General features: G+C 38.1%; 1 long non-coding RNA gene across 1 annotated transcript in view; it reads left to right on the top strand.

Annotated features, from left to right (window-relative positions):
* Window positions 1-15423, top strand: part of LOC131757540 (uncharacterized) — a 209564-nt gene that overhangs the window by 175916 nt on the left and 18225 nt on the right. The window contains exons 2-3 of the long non-coding RNA XR_010840934.1: window positions 2021-2179; window positions 4277-4333. This is a non-coding gene — a long non-coding RNA (uncharacterized lncRNA). The remainder of the gene's footprint in view (window positions 1-2020; window positions 2180-4276; window positions 4334-15423) is intronic.

Raw genomic sequence — 15423 nt, 5'->3', positions numbered from 1 at the left:
TAGCTCATGCAGCTCAGTATCAAAAAAACAAACATCCCAATCCAAAAAGAGCAGAAGACCTAAATAGACATTTCTCCAAAGAAGATATACAGATTGCCAACAAACACATGAAAGCATGATCAACATCACTAATCATTAGAGAAATGGAAATCAAAACTACAATGAGGTATCACCTCACACCAGTCAGAATGGCCATCATCAAAAAATCTGTAAACAATAAAAGCTGGAGAGGGTGTGGAGAAAAGAGAACCCTCTTGCACTGTTGGTGCAAATGTAAATTGATACAGCCACTATGGAGAACAGTATGGAGGTTCCTTAAAAATAGAACTACCATACAGCCCAGCTAGCCCAGTATATGCCACTACTGGGCATATACCCTGAGAAAACCATGATTCAAAAAGAGTCATGTACCACAATGTTCATTGCAGCTCTATTTACAATAGCCAGGACATGGAAGCAACCTAAGTGTCCATCGACAGATGACTGGATAAAGAAGATGTTGCACATATATACAATGGAATATTACTCAGCCATATAAAGAAACGAAATTGAGTTATTTGTAGTCAGGTGGATGGATGTAGAGTCTGTCATACAGAGTGAAGTAAGTCAGAAAGAGAAAAACAAATACTGTATGGTAACACATATATATGAAATCTAAAAAAAAAAAAAAAGGTTCTGAAGAACCTGGGGCAGGACTGGAATAAAGATGCAGATGTAGAGAATGGACTTGAGGACATGAGGAGGGGGAAGGGTAAGCTGGGACAAAGTGAGAGAGTGGTATGAACATATATACACTACCAAATGTAAAATAGATAGCTAGCGGGAAGGAACCACATAGCACAGGGAGATCAGCTCTGTGCTTTGTGACCACGTAGAGGGGTGGGATAGGGAGGGTGGGAGGGAGACGCAAGGGGGAGGAGATATGGGGATATATGTATATGTATAGCTGATTCACGTTGTTATAAAGCAGAAACTAAGACACCATTGTAAAGCAATTATACTCCAATAAAGATGTTAAAAAAAAAAAACAAAACAGCTGGGGCTACATGTTGTCTCATTTCACGGAGAAGATAAACTGGGTTTCTCCAACTTGGAAACTTGACTTAATTCTCTATCATCAGTTAATACAGTATACAGTTAGTACCTACTATATAGTAGAGCCATGAACTGTGAGGCATAACAAAGTAAATAATGTCTGTCTTGCCCTCACAAATCTTAAAATTGATAGGTCATTTCTATTCAGCCAACTGTCAGCAGAGAGGTTCATGAAACAGAAAAGACCAGGCAGAGGTGAGGATGAGAGAAGTGGTTCTTGTCTCATTATTTGGTGGGGTGCAGTGGAGTTTCTGTTCCCCAGTACTGGAAGACAGGGTTATGGAAACCACCATCACATCAAATCTCCTGGGATTTACCCCACGTGGAAACAATTCTGATATGCTATCCCTCCTCTCTGCCAGTGTTTCTCACACATATGGTTTCTATGGTTCCCCTGAATCTCTGATGCCTGGGAGGGACCCGTGCCATGTATGCCAGCTGGCTTGTGGGCCCTGTGTTCTCACCTCATTTCTGCCAACCCTGTTTCAGGGAGCTGGGCCTGGTTTCCATTTTATCCAGGCTTATCTCTGAGAGCGTTTTTCTGAACACAGCCATCCTGAGAATGAGAAAAGAAATATAATCAGGATACAACTGTTTCAATACTCATTGGATTCTCTGTCTGGAAATTTGCTCTATTAGAGACTCATTTCTTTGAGTTAATACATTAGCCTCTTTTGGAATTCAAATGCCTTTGGGAATAAAGAGGAGCACATTAAAATATTAAGACAATAAAGAGGAAGCAAGCAAAACTACTAAAACTATAGTGTGAAAATGTAAATCAGGCATTTGGATTATAGGCTATCAGAAGTGAAAGATATATATATGTGTGTGTGTATATATATATATATATATATATATATATATATATATATACATATATATGTGTACTTAAAATTTTTTTTATCCTTCCTTCTTGTTTTTACAGAATGAGGACAATGAATCCTGGGAAAGCACAGCAGCTTGCCTAAGGTCACAACAGTTTCTTGAATCCCTGCGTCTTTAGAATTTGAGGGGTAGAAGTTGTCAACTGTTAAGTGGAGATCCTTAGGCCGGCAGTCAGCAGGCTGTGACACTGAGCACCTGGGTTAGTATCATAAAGAAACATGTTTCTGGAAGCCCTTTTCAGTTATGCAACAGTTAAGGACTTGGGTTCTGGTTAGAGCAACATAGATTTAGCTCTTGCTTTGCTATGCGAATTGGGCAAGTAACACCATCTTTAAGTTGCAGTGTATTCACCTGTAAGAGACAGATGGTGATAGTATCTGCTTCATAAATGTGGTATAAAAATTAATGAGCTAAAGTAGGAAAAGCATGGAGCAAAGTACTTGGCTTATAGTAGGTAGTTGATAAACACTGACTGTTAAAAGTGAGTGATTAAAGACAAGGGTTACCTACTTCACAGTGTTGTGAAGGGCTCCCCCTGTGTCTGGAAGGTTGCTCCAGCCATGTAGCCTCTCATTCACACTGCTTCTCTGCATCTCAATTTTCACAGCTTCAAAATGGAATAGATGATTCATTTCCCTTACCTTCCTCCCAAGAGTATCCCATTTTTTAATAAAACATTTAACTTTAGATGGGCATATTCAAATCCATACTGGAGAATATGGAAGGGCTAGGGAAGGTGGGAGAAGCAATGGAAATGGTAGAGTTTTGAGATACTTAAAGTTAGCACCCACCTGCTTCACCTGGTTTCCATTGGCTAAAATGTAACACAGATTGAAACCTGAACATTTGGAATGCCACTATGTTCCCTGGAAACTCTACCCTGAGGTTTAGAGGTTAGAGGAAGGTTCTGTGTGGTTCTAGTGTGCTCCATCCAACTCTCTGATTCATCTCAAAGATCCAAGAATACAGAGTTTATGTAGCTGGCTTACCCCAGCAAAGGAGATGGGCTCAGACCTTACTCCAGAAGAAACCAAATTCTTATTTAAAAAAAAAAAAAAATTTCATGCTCCTAGAGGAAAAGCAGACTTAGGTCCTAGACACTTGAGTGAAAAGACTTTGTCATGACAATAAGTCATCTTTGTGACTTTCCCAGTCAGTTATTCCTCTCATAACAGCCTAAATTTCTCTGAAGGTCCATGGAATCACCCAGGAGTTTGAAAATGCATATTCCTGAGCTATACCCTACAGAGAGTTTGGTTAGGTAGATCTGGAGTGGAGCTTTGGAATAAGAATTTTTAATGAGCAACCTTACCTGTTTCTGACTTGAGGGACCATTTGAACCATACTTAGAAATATATTAAGTGAAATACATGCACATTAAATCCCTGTGTTAAACACAAGCCACATCTCTTTCATGTTCTTAACTCCTTTTTACAAGAACCACTCATTTTACCTGGAGCTGAGATATGATTTCATTGTCTGAGAAGTTGAATTAAACAGAACAAAGGAATTTAGAAAGAAGCTTCTAATTTCAAAATATACTGAAAGGGAAAAGAACAAGGTAAAAATAGTCTGCTACCATTTTTGTAACAAAGAAAATGAAATCAGAATACACAGATATAAACAAATATCTTCAAAGGGAAACGCAAAATTGTTAAAACAGAAACTAAAGAAAATGGTTGACTATTGGGGAAGGGTGAAAATAAAGCAATAATACAGGGAATAATATTTTTCTAAGTTTACCTTTCAATCTAATTTTGACTTTTAAACCACATTAATGTTTTGCATATTCAGAAAACATTGTTAATTTATCAAGCATATAGTAAAATCTAGCAATTGAATACAAATAGAAACACATGAATTGAACTGTATGTCAGATTGATAATATGAACCAAAGAAGCAAAGCCAGAATTAATTCAAGTAAATTTTGAACACTGTACTCTGATTGCATCCCACCTTCCGTGGGATATTTTCTAAAGATGAAAAGAAACTATTGGTGGTGGAATCGTTTGAAACTATTTTGTGTGTATTGCAGAATTGAGCAAATGAGCAAATATATTGGTGTTTGGGAGGGGCATGGAGTTCTCATGGTAGGAGAGTGGTAAAAAAATATGGAAAGGGGGAAGGAGAACTCTGTTGTATTGGATTAGAATTGGAAGTACAAATTCATGACTTTATCAAAATATATATTTTCTTTCTGGGTACAAAGAAGCGGCTTAGAACAATTACACTTAAGTAGCAGTGAATGTATTTATCACCCTGATCTTGGTTTCTAACTACCACTTTCCATTCAAAGGAACCAGGACTACCTGGAAAACTGACTGACGCTAAGTCTGGGGCAGTGAAGTACAAGGTGAGCCAGGAGCATTGAATTCAATCAAAAAGTAAAGAAGTGCTCAAACACTGATAGGAAAATGTCAAAAATAAATAAAAACATGGATGCCAGATTAAAGGGGCTTCCACTGAACGAATTTGAGACAACTAGAATATCAATTTAAATAATGGCAGGGATGGATTATAATAAACCTCTGTGAGGCCATAGTGGTACCAAAAACAATAGGAGTGGGTGGAGAAAAAAAAGAAATATTTATTTCTACAAAAGAATAGTAATCATAAATGTAGAAAAATGTTAAATGATGGTTTTTCTAAGGCTGTCAATGACCACTGTAATAAGTGATTCAAGCAAAAATCATCAAAGCATGCTAAAACTATTGTGTAAAATGTTGATCTAATAATCAGAATAGTTGATCTAATAATCAGAATAGTTCTGTTTCAGAACTATTTATTAATTACAGAGGGAACATGCTACATTTACAATGGAGAAATTTGATAGCATCACCTTAACCAAATGATGAAACTTACAATCACCAAGTTTGACAAACTGGCAACATATGCCTCCTGATGTGATGTACTACAAAGAACACATCCTGCCAAAAATGTTTAACCTTATTCTAATCATGAGGAAGCAATCCGAAAAATCTAAATTGAGAAAGAGTCTGCAAAACAACTGGTCTAGACACTTCAAAATGTCAGTGTCTTAAAAGTTAAAAAGAAAGGCTAGGCATGGTTCTAGAATACAAACTATTAAAGAGATATGATGACTAAACAATGCATAATTCTTGATTGAATCCTGGATTTTTTATAAATCTATAAAAGACATTTTTGGAACAGTTTGGGAAATTTGAACATAGATTGTATATTGTATAATATTACTTATCAAGGCTAAAATTTCCTGAAAATGATAAATTCCATTATAAATATGTAGGAGAATGACCTTGTTCTCAGAAATACATACTGCAGCATTTTGGTGTCTACCACTTAAGAGTTCACCAAAAAAGGAAAAGAAAAATGAAAGACAAAACAAATGTGGCAAAATATTAACAATTGGTGAATCTTGTAAAATATTATCAGGTGCTCATTTTATTACTAGTGCAACTTGTCAGTAGGTTCAAAAATTTTTTAAATAAAAAGTTAGAGGGTATGGAGGGAGCAAATAAAGAAGGCAGTATTGGTTTCAACTAGTATTAGTTGTCAGAATGGTGTGGTGTATATATTTCTGCTTATCACTGACTGGGTGGGGTATGCACCTGCTAATAGCCCCACTCATTAATTCATTTCCCTCTGCAGTCTGGCTTTCTCCCTTCCCCCTCCCCTCACCAGGATGTGCTTAGGTACAATAGTGAGGGGAGGAGGAGGAACATGGAGAGCATTCTCTGTATTACCATCTCAGAGGGATATTCCCACTTCAAGCACCTCTCCAAAGGGCTAATGGCCTACAGAGCCTTATTACCATCCTGGGATAAGTTCAATTTTTTCTTTCTAATGATAGCAATTTGTTACACCAGTTTGCCACTTGCCTGCTGCTTCCTTGTTAATCCAATAATCTATATGAGCAAAGCAATTTGAGGTACCTCCTTCCCATCTGCCGCCCATCATCCAAACTATATCTTAACTATCGGTGATTTATTAGTGGAGTCTGCAGTAAGCACATCTCCACTCCATTGTTTCCCTCCTTCTCAGCCTCTTGCTTGGATATACTCTCTGAGTGTGTTAAAAGGCAAACTCAGCATGGAGATTAAAAACAACAACAGAATAATAAATTTAGCCTCAGTTCCAGGAGTTGTTCCTTTCACATAATTAGCATTTATGCACATCCACACACTAAGCAGATCCATTTCAGAGCCAGTGTTAATATTTCTCATCTTGTTTTTCACTCTGTCCCCAACCTCGATTTTTAAAAACTGGTTGAATTTAGTCATTGGAACCTGCAAATAGACAGTGGCCCAACTGCCCTAACTGAATGTTGCATTCCTCATCCCCAATCTCCTGGATGTCCATTCAGTTGAATTAAGAACCTGCATGAGCCCTGGACCCTGAACTCTTTCCTGCAGAGACCAAAGGGCCAGGTAGCTATTGGCTAGAGGTACTGAAGCAGCTCTGAAGAAGGGACTTTGTTCTCGAAGGTATAAGCCTGGTTCTCTGAACATCACGGCATTACTTATGATTGCTAAGCTTCATTTTTCTCCATGTACTCCAGCCTACCCAAGAACAAAGGCTCCAGGAGGACACTCCCAGAGGGACAAAATGGAGTTGGGCAGTTTGAAAATGGTGGTGTACAGCAATGTCTGCTGTGGGCTGAACATGGCATTCACTTTGAATTCTGTGCTATCCTTTGCCTATAGAAGCTTGATGCACATGGCCCAACCTAAAACCTATAGTAAGAGAAGAAACATGGGTATAGGATGGAAATTTCTAGAACCCATTGCTATCACTATCTATTCGCAGTTTCCACATAGTAGGAATCTGGATTGCATAGTGGTTAGCTCACTGGCTGATAAGTGAATTCTGGTTCTGCAAATTCCTACCTCTGCTCAATAGCAAGTTTATTAATCTGTAAAATGGAACTGCTTCATAAGGTGGTGATCAAGAATAATAATGATTAATCAGTAAATTGTTTTTATTCTCCTTTTCTCATCAAATGTCATCTGATTTTTAATTCTGTAATGACTCTCCCTTTTTTTTTGTAAACAACTTTTTTTTTTCCATTAAGTGCCTCAGGAGTCCTAGATGCCTTTGCCTTTTGTCCTTGGTTCTGTTTGCATTGGGCTGATTTTACCTGGCTTGTTTGGCTGCTCTCGGGCTTGCATTGTTCTTGATATCTCCATTCCAGACAGTGGCCTTGAACTATCTGCTGGGTGAATGACACATAGCTTGTGGTGTGAGTGAGCTGCCAATAAATAGAGGGGGACTTTCCTGAGTTGATGGGTTATAAGAATAGGAAAATGAAAAAAGACAGTCAACCTGACTCTACAATCTACATTTAACATTCCTATTCTTCCAAAGTCAAGGGTGGCATCTTGTCATCCTTTTAAGCTCACCTAGCAATGTGCTTATAATAAGGCAACAGTTCTGAACAGCTGGCATGTTCCATTTCACAAGTTACCAAAACTTGTAATTTTGCATATAACCGTTGTTGGTATAAATATTTTATCCTCACAAGTAAATGCCAATTGGCCAAAGGGTATAAATTGTCTGATTTCATTTATTTTCCCCTCATGGAACTTAGCATGGTGCATTGTACTTAGTAAGTGTTCGATGAATGCTTGAGGAACAAGTAACTGTGGTTTCACCTTGCAGAATGATAACATATTTTACTGATTCATTTTCCTTTGAGTCGTTTTCTCTCAAAACTCTGTATTATGAAACATTTTCCTCTGTTCGAGTTGCATTGCTTTCTAAAAAAATCCCCCTCCATCTTTTCTTAATTAACAGGCTTTTCCAGGACTGTTTTTTCTTTCTCTGTGACAGTTTCCCACTATTGTCTGTTTGCAGCTGTTACATGGTTGAGAACTGAGTAGACATGCTAATGATTGCCTGGTGTGTGGGCGGAGCACCTCTGAATTCTCCTAGACTGGCCATGCAGTCTGTTCCTACTTACTCTTTCTAAAATAAGCCTCTAGTTGGCAGCCAGGGGATGGGTTATTTGCAGTTTCTTTCTGTGGAGGAAGTTCTTGCTTGGACTAGCTATCTGTGTTTCTATTTAAGTGCAAATAAATGTGTTGCTGCTCCCACACTCCTTAGGTCTACACCACACTCCAAATTGCCTGAGTCAGCCATGCACAAACTGATCCAGATGACTAGAAACCAGCTGTGGTTTCTGTGTTTAATCAGTTAATTTAGCAAATTATCTTGTGGTGTTTTTTTTTTTTTTTTCCTTTTGTCCATATCCAGTCTCTTCCTATATTGGCCTTAGATGTATTCTCTAGAAAATTGAGTCATTATATCACTGAATGGATTTGGTCCTTGTAAATTGTCCTTGGAACTCTTGTGGCTGAAACTGAACAACTCCATCGAGGAATTTTGAGCACTTCATTTATTTATTCTTTCCTGCAGCTTTGAGGAAATGATACTTTCCCAAGAGGCATTACATAGGTGTCTGAATTTCCTAGCATCTGGGATGAGGATCTGTAGTACTAATCTGAGATTCTCATTCTGAGTCATGCATTTCAGCCAGTAAACTGGAATCAAGCTAGTTAATCCCTTTCAGTATGTTTTGCAGCTGTTAGGATTCCATGACCATTATGCAAAGACACAGAGAATCTCACTGATCAGAGAGCAAGCTGGAGGGCACAGGTTGGAGGCCTGGAGAGACGGCAGGCTTTGAACAAGACACAAGGTGGTTGCCAACCACCCTGTTAATGCAGGCAGGGTCTCAATGACCTTTAGGATGCTTTTCACTTTCCAGTCTATCCTAAGACTATTCTTCTTTTCTTATGGAGCTTCTAAGGTGGCTTTTCTTTTGAAAATAAAAGCCTGAAGTGTCCATGCCTAGAGAAGTGGCTCTCATTAAAGACTTAAGAGAGCAGGCTGTTCTTTCTATTTCAGGGGTTCTTTGGAATGTAACCACTCTGTCCATTAAAAACCAGGAAGTCATGTAGAAGAAGCTGAAACTATGAGATTTCTTTGACAAATCTTTTACCCTGCTGCCCACTGAACATAGAAGGGAACTATGGAGAAACAAATACACCTCTTGAGTTTTTATTTGAGGGAAAAGAAAAACTTTCTCTGAGGAGGTAGGAATAAGGGATAGATAAAGTTAGATTATTCATTCTTGTGAAGGGGATTTGTCTTATTTATCCTACTTCTTTGCCAAATTATTCCTCCTATTCCTATCTCTCCAGGACATAAATGAATAAATCTTGGCATTTTCTAATCTCATCTATTTTCATAGATTCATATATATCACCTGCAATAGTAATGAGATTCAATTTGAAATTAGCGCCAATTTTGTTTACATGTGCCTGGAGCTGTGGACTTCCTCAGAGCCTCAAAATACAGCACCACAATTCATTTCCTGAATTCTATCCCATGGCTCAGTTGTGCTGCTCTAAATAAGTATTCAAGTTAAGTTGCTGGTGGGTGTTTATCACTTTACTCATCATTTGTCTCAGCTTGGGGAGTTTTTATTGAAAGAGTCAACATAAAAAGTAACTCTCACAGCTGGAGAAGTTGCAAATATGTGATGAGATGATCAGACTAATTGGCCAGGTCTGATAATCAGTAGGTAACCCACTAATTTTGACATAGAAAACAAACAAGAGATTGAGTGGAGTAGGTTGATTTTTCCAGCTAAGAAGAAAACATCCCTTTAAGATGGGGAGACTATTCTGGCTAGAGACGCTAGGATATTTTAATTGCTTTGTATTACATACTGATTTTACTCACTGTCTGTGAAACTAGGTACAGATGGTTGGCTAAATAAGAATTGCAGTCTGTTTAGGATTCCGGCTAATGTGGAGAAAATATAGAGGGAGAAAACTTGAGAATATTTCAGACCAGCTTATAGTGGACATTTGTTTTTAATCCAGTGAGAGTGTGAATAAAATGGCACTGCTATCACAAACAATAAAATGAAGGCAGAAATATCAACAAACCCCCTCCCCTCTCTTGATACCATGTCTCTTTGTGGTCCAATGTCTCTCCAATCTGTTATCAAAACAAGAAGTCATAACAGTTGTTCTCCCTGTGTGGTCCCACCTACCAGGGGCATCAGCATGCCCTGGAATCTTCTAAGAAATGCAAATTCCCAGGCCCCACTTTGGCCCTACTGAATCAGACACTCTGAGGGAGGGGTCCAGAAATCTGTTTTAGCACATTCCCCCCCCCTACCCCCTGCCCCCCCATCCTGACGAACACTAATGTTTGAGAACCACTGGTGCATAACCTTGCTACTCAGAATATGGCTTACAGACCAGCAGCCAGGGAATCACTAAGAATTTGAAAGAAATGAAGAATCTTGAGCCCCTCCTCACAGTTTGCATTTTTAAGCAACTCTCCAGGTGATCAGGGTGGCCATTAATATTTGTGAAGCTCTGGTCATTATCCCTACTTTCTTCTTCTTTAATGAAGACCCAAAATGTTTATTCTGATACTTGGAATAAAGATTACATTTCTGAGCCTACCTTTCAACTAGGTCTAGCAATGTGTCTGAGTTTTGGCTATGGAAATGTGGGCAGAAGTCTTCTAGGAAGTCTTCTCTAAAGATAGGAAGCATGAACCATTTTTGTCCTTCCTCCATTCTTCTGCCTGTAACATGGAGGTGATGATTCAGGCTCCAGCAGCCAGCTTTGATTGTGAGAAATAAGGTTTACATCAAGGATGACATAGTAGAGGGATGGAAGGAGCAGGGTCCCTGATGAGAGTGGAGCCAGTCCTAAATTGACTTCTATTATGTATGAGAGAAGTAAACTTAGCTCTTTATAAGTATTTTTTAGGTCTCTGGTCTGTTTAGGTCTCTGAACTTTATCTTCAGTGATAACTAGTTATCACCAAGAATTGCTAATTTTACCTCAAAATTTGTTCTAAATCTATCTCATTTTCTCTATACCTTATAACCAGACCCTTGTTTACACCCTAATCATCTCTTACTCAAGTTTGTAAAATACTTCCTGTGTTCAAACCTCCAGTTCTTTACCTTTCAAATTTATCCTCAATTGATGAGAATTATCTAATTAAAATGCAAATCTCATCTTGCCATTCCTTTGTTTATACATCTCCCTTTCCAGTAGAAGAGCTTTCTAGCTTGTTTTCTATTATTTCCCTATGCCCATCATAATGCCCAGACATACGAAATGTCTTACAGTCCCAGGATTCCTTTTGATTTGTTATGGATCCGTGCTGTTACTTTCATTCTGGAATGCTCTGTCTCACTTCTGACTAGAAGGCACATTTTTAGTTACCCTTCAAGAGGTGCAGCTCAAGGGTGACATTTTAGTTGTGACAAAAATTAAGAGCATGGAACCCAAATTTAGGCATGCTAATTTGCATATTCAAAATTTATGCTTGTATTATTGTATTTATATTACATATGTACATGACAAAACCAACACAAAATTATAGATAAAAAACAAGTAGAAGTTTTCAGGTTTTATCTTCACTCCCATGAACTGGTTTGTGTCTCCTGAGGTAAGAGCACTGAATTTGGGAGCCCAGTTTCTCAAATCTGCAATGTTTGCTATGATGATCCCCACCAAAGCAGAACTGATAATGCTCTCTTTTGTACCTCCATAATTTTATATTTGCTGACCTGTTTCTCCTTCTATTTTATGAGATCCTTTAATCAGGAGCTGGATTCTATTCATTTTTGCATTACTACCAGCTATTGTTTGGCCAGTATTCATTTATACTTTAATTCATTCAATAAAATGCCAATCAATATTTATTGAATGTCTGCTATATATTAAGCAGTATTAATGTCTGCTATATTGTTCTAGGTGCTGGGGACTCAGTAGCAAATTAATCAAAGTTCCTGACCTCAATTAGCTTACATTTTAGTGTGTGTGTGTGTGTGTGTGTGTGTGTGTGTGTTTGGGGGAGGGTTGGTGGGGGAGAGATAGATAATGAGCAAACAAGTAAATGTAAATAAAATGCTAGGTGTGATATGCTCAGTGAAGAAGAAAATAGTGACATCATTTGGAAATAGACCTCAACTGAGGTTCTAAACAGTTGCCTGTTTCTGTAAACCTAACCACTTAAGACATCAAACAACTATGTGGTTCTCTTCATATGATTTCTCAATCCCCCTTCCTATCCCAGCAGAAAGGGTGGATTCTTATCAGTATGATAAACCATGTAGTGAGAGAGGTTTGTAAAACACCAGGTTCCTCTCCCCCCATTGCTTTACTTCTTTTATTAGAAAACTAGGGATATTTAGTTCTACAATTGTGTACATTAATCATTATTTACTTGGCACTTCTCCTGTTCCATTGCTGAGAAGTTCCTCTAGCCTACTTTCTGACCTTGCTCTTCTAATGTTTGTTCTGTACCTAGCCCTGCATATGAATCCTCCTCCCTAATACCTGCATCTCTATTCTGTCCAGGGGTGACATCCAAAAGGCATTCTTATGTCTTATCCATCCCTCAACCAGTTCCTTCCCCTCTGTCCTTTGATCATGGATAAATTTCCTTTAGTCTTCAAACTTTCCCTCAAAGATTTGGCCAAGATTTGCCATTTTCTTCAGAGATACCATTCCTCTCCCAACCTCTTCAATGAAGCCAGGCCCATTTTTTAATTCCCCTGTTTCTCATGACCAGTATAAGAGATAAGTATGTCCTTGTTTCTTTGTGGTCCCTTTAGTCCACTATCCCATGATAACATCATCTTCATTAAGGTTCTTCTATTTGATCATGCTACCTACCTTCCTTATTTCCTTGTTACAAAAATCTACTCATATTATGGAAACCCTTCCACCTCCAAATTCAATAGGTGAATCACAATTGTTACTTATGTACTTATTCATATTTTTTTTTGACTAGCACAATTCTTGCGATTTAGTCCTCTGTAAAATGTAGCCATTCGTGTGGTTGGGACTTTATTAATGAATACCTTGGTTCCATACTTCTTTAACTTCCTCATTTCTTGTTATCTCACTCAAAATGGCCCCACACTCATGATCTCGAGCTCCAGATTCCCTTCTCTGATCACAACTTTGTGTCCTTCCTTTTCTACTCTTTCACTCCTGCGACCTGCTCTTTGTCCTTATGACCTTTAGGTCCTTGACTCCTCCTTCTTCAAGCTCTGCTCTAGCCTCATAAGCCTTCTTCTGCAACCTATACTCTATAGTAGGTTGTTTCAATTATACAGCTGCTACCATTATAGAAACTATTGTCTCCTACACTTAATGACATTTCCAATTATTATTATTATTTTTTTTTTAGTCAATCACTCATAGCAGATGACTTCCTCTTTAGTATGTACTTTACCATTCCCCTCTTCTTTTGTTTCCATTTCTGAGGAGAAGGTGCTGGTCTTCTTCCCTGCTGAACCATTGAACCTAGTCCTAGGCCTCCTGCCTCAAGATGGTGTCATGGAGAAAGCATGACCTTTGGCCCTTGCCTCACAAGAGCTAGAATTTCAGCCTATTGTGGACGTAGATATATGTCCTGGAGCAACTTATTTAACCTCCTTGCACCTTTTAGATTTTCATCTTTAGTAGAAAATAATAATAACATCTTTCTCACAGTGTTGATGTGAGAACTAAATAATAAAACATTAATGTATCTTGCACAGTATTGGGACCAAGTAGGCACAGAATATATGTTAGTTTATTCCTTTCCTCTGGTGCTGTATTAAGAATTCTTGCCCTGCTTTCACTTTTTACATAAGCTCTTTAGGTCCTTGTCCTCTGTGTACACATGTGCTTATACCTACCCTACTCTGAACAAGCTTTCCTCCATCGCTAAGTAGTAAATCCCATGGTCTTTTCTTAGGTCTGGGCCTCCTTGGTCTCAAGGTTACATCTGGTACTACTGACTACACCTTTCTTCTTGAAACTGTCACCTCCCTTGGTTTCCATAAGTAAGTTGCTGTCCTACCTCTTACTGCTCCTTATTTCTTAACTTTTCTGTTCTTTTTCCTGTTTCTCCTAACAAATAAAATGTCCCCTTAAGATAAGACCCCTGCTTTCTGCCCTTTTCTTTCTACAGTTATTTCCCCAATGTTTTGATTCCCTCCCCTGGCCACAATTCTCACCTTTGAAGTGATTTCTTCTACCAAATCTCCCCCAAGGCCCAATCCCAGATTTCTACCTACTCATCTCCACCTGCACGTCCTAGTAATACCTTAATATGTATAAAACTGAACTCTTCATTTGTTCTTCTTAATAACACACCCAAAAAGGTGCCATTATTATTAAAAATAATCTTTACATTTTTCTCTATCTTGCCTCACATCTAATCAGTTGCCAAGACCCATTAAGGATACCATCACAAGTTTGTGTTTCTCTTCAGAAATTATTGTTCCAGTGCCATCACTCTACTTCAGACGTTCATTACCTCTTCTCTGTACCTTAGAAGTATATTCCTAGCCAGTCTCCCATCTTATGTCTACCTTCCCCATCTATACTAGATATACTTAGTGACATTTTCCAATTCAAAGCACTTTGGGGGCTCCCATTGCTTTCCAGCATTCCAGGTTCTTCATAATGTTGTCCTGGCCTATTTGACACCGTCTAACTTATTTATCACTGCTTGATTCCTAATGACCTATATTTCAAACAATCTGGGGTATCTGCCCTTCTCCAAGCATGACTTACCTCTTTTTGCCTTCATTTGCACATTTTTAATGTACCTTTGGTCTGAAATGCCTTCTGGTTCTCCTTTTATAATTTGAAATCCTACCTCTCTTTTAAGATTCATCTCAAATCATTCCTCCTTCTTGAAATCATTTATGTTCTTCATCTAACTTCTCACAACTTTAAGAGATTTTTTTCTTTGAGAAAGAAATTCAATTCTTCCTCATATTATAGTTATTTGTACACTTATCTACTATCCACATAGTATGTTGTCTAAGAGCTAAACTGTGTTTTACTCATCTTTTTCTCCCATTTAGTGCTGAACACATTATCTTGCTAATAATATTTAGATGACAAATATTTGTTGAATTGACTTAAACTGGAAGTGCACACTCGTTTATTATGTGCAAATCCAAACTCTGATTTAAAGAAAAAGGAATAACATTGATTGTTAGGCTTCTTCCCCCATATGAAACAATAAAAAAAATCCACAAAAATAGTCTAAGCACAGAGAAAAGAATCACTCATCACTTGATTTGGTAAACTGGCTTCATTTTGTAGAGGATTCAGTTTAGCATTTGAGAGACGACAATTATTTGCTTGGCCTTTTACCGTCATTTCCAGGGTAGATGACATAAAAATAGTAACCTTGAAAGTCTGGGCTACTAAACATATACACAAAGGTTAAACAATTAAATGTCATTACCATCTAGCCCTCCATGAATCTGGTAGTGTGTGTTACATGTTTGTGCCTCAATTTATTCATTTTTCAAATGTCACTTCCTTAGAGAGGCCCTCCTTGTCCCCTCTACCTAAATAGTATTTCTCTATCATGTGACCATCAGTCTCTTTACCTTCTTTCATTCTTCAT

Source organism: Kogia breviceps, chromosome 5 (assembly GCF_026419965.1).
Source record: "Kogia breviceps isolate mKogBre1 chromosome 5, mKogBre1 haplotype 1, whole genome shotgun sequence".
Lineage (NCBI taxonomy): Eukaryota > Metazoa > Chordata > Mammalia > Artiodactyla > Physeteridae > Kogia > Kogia breviceps.
Note: the sequence above shows the minus strand (reverse complement) of the source record. Positions and strands in the feature narration are given on the sequence as shown.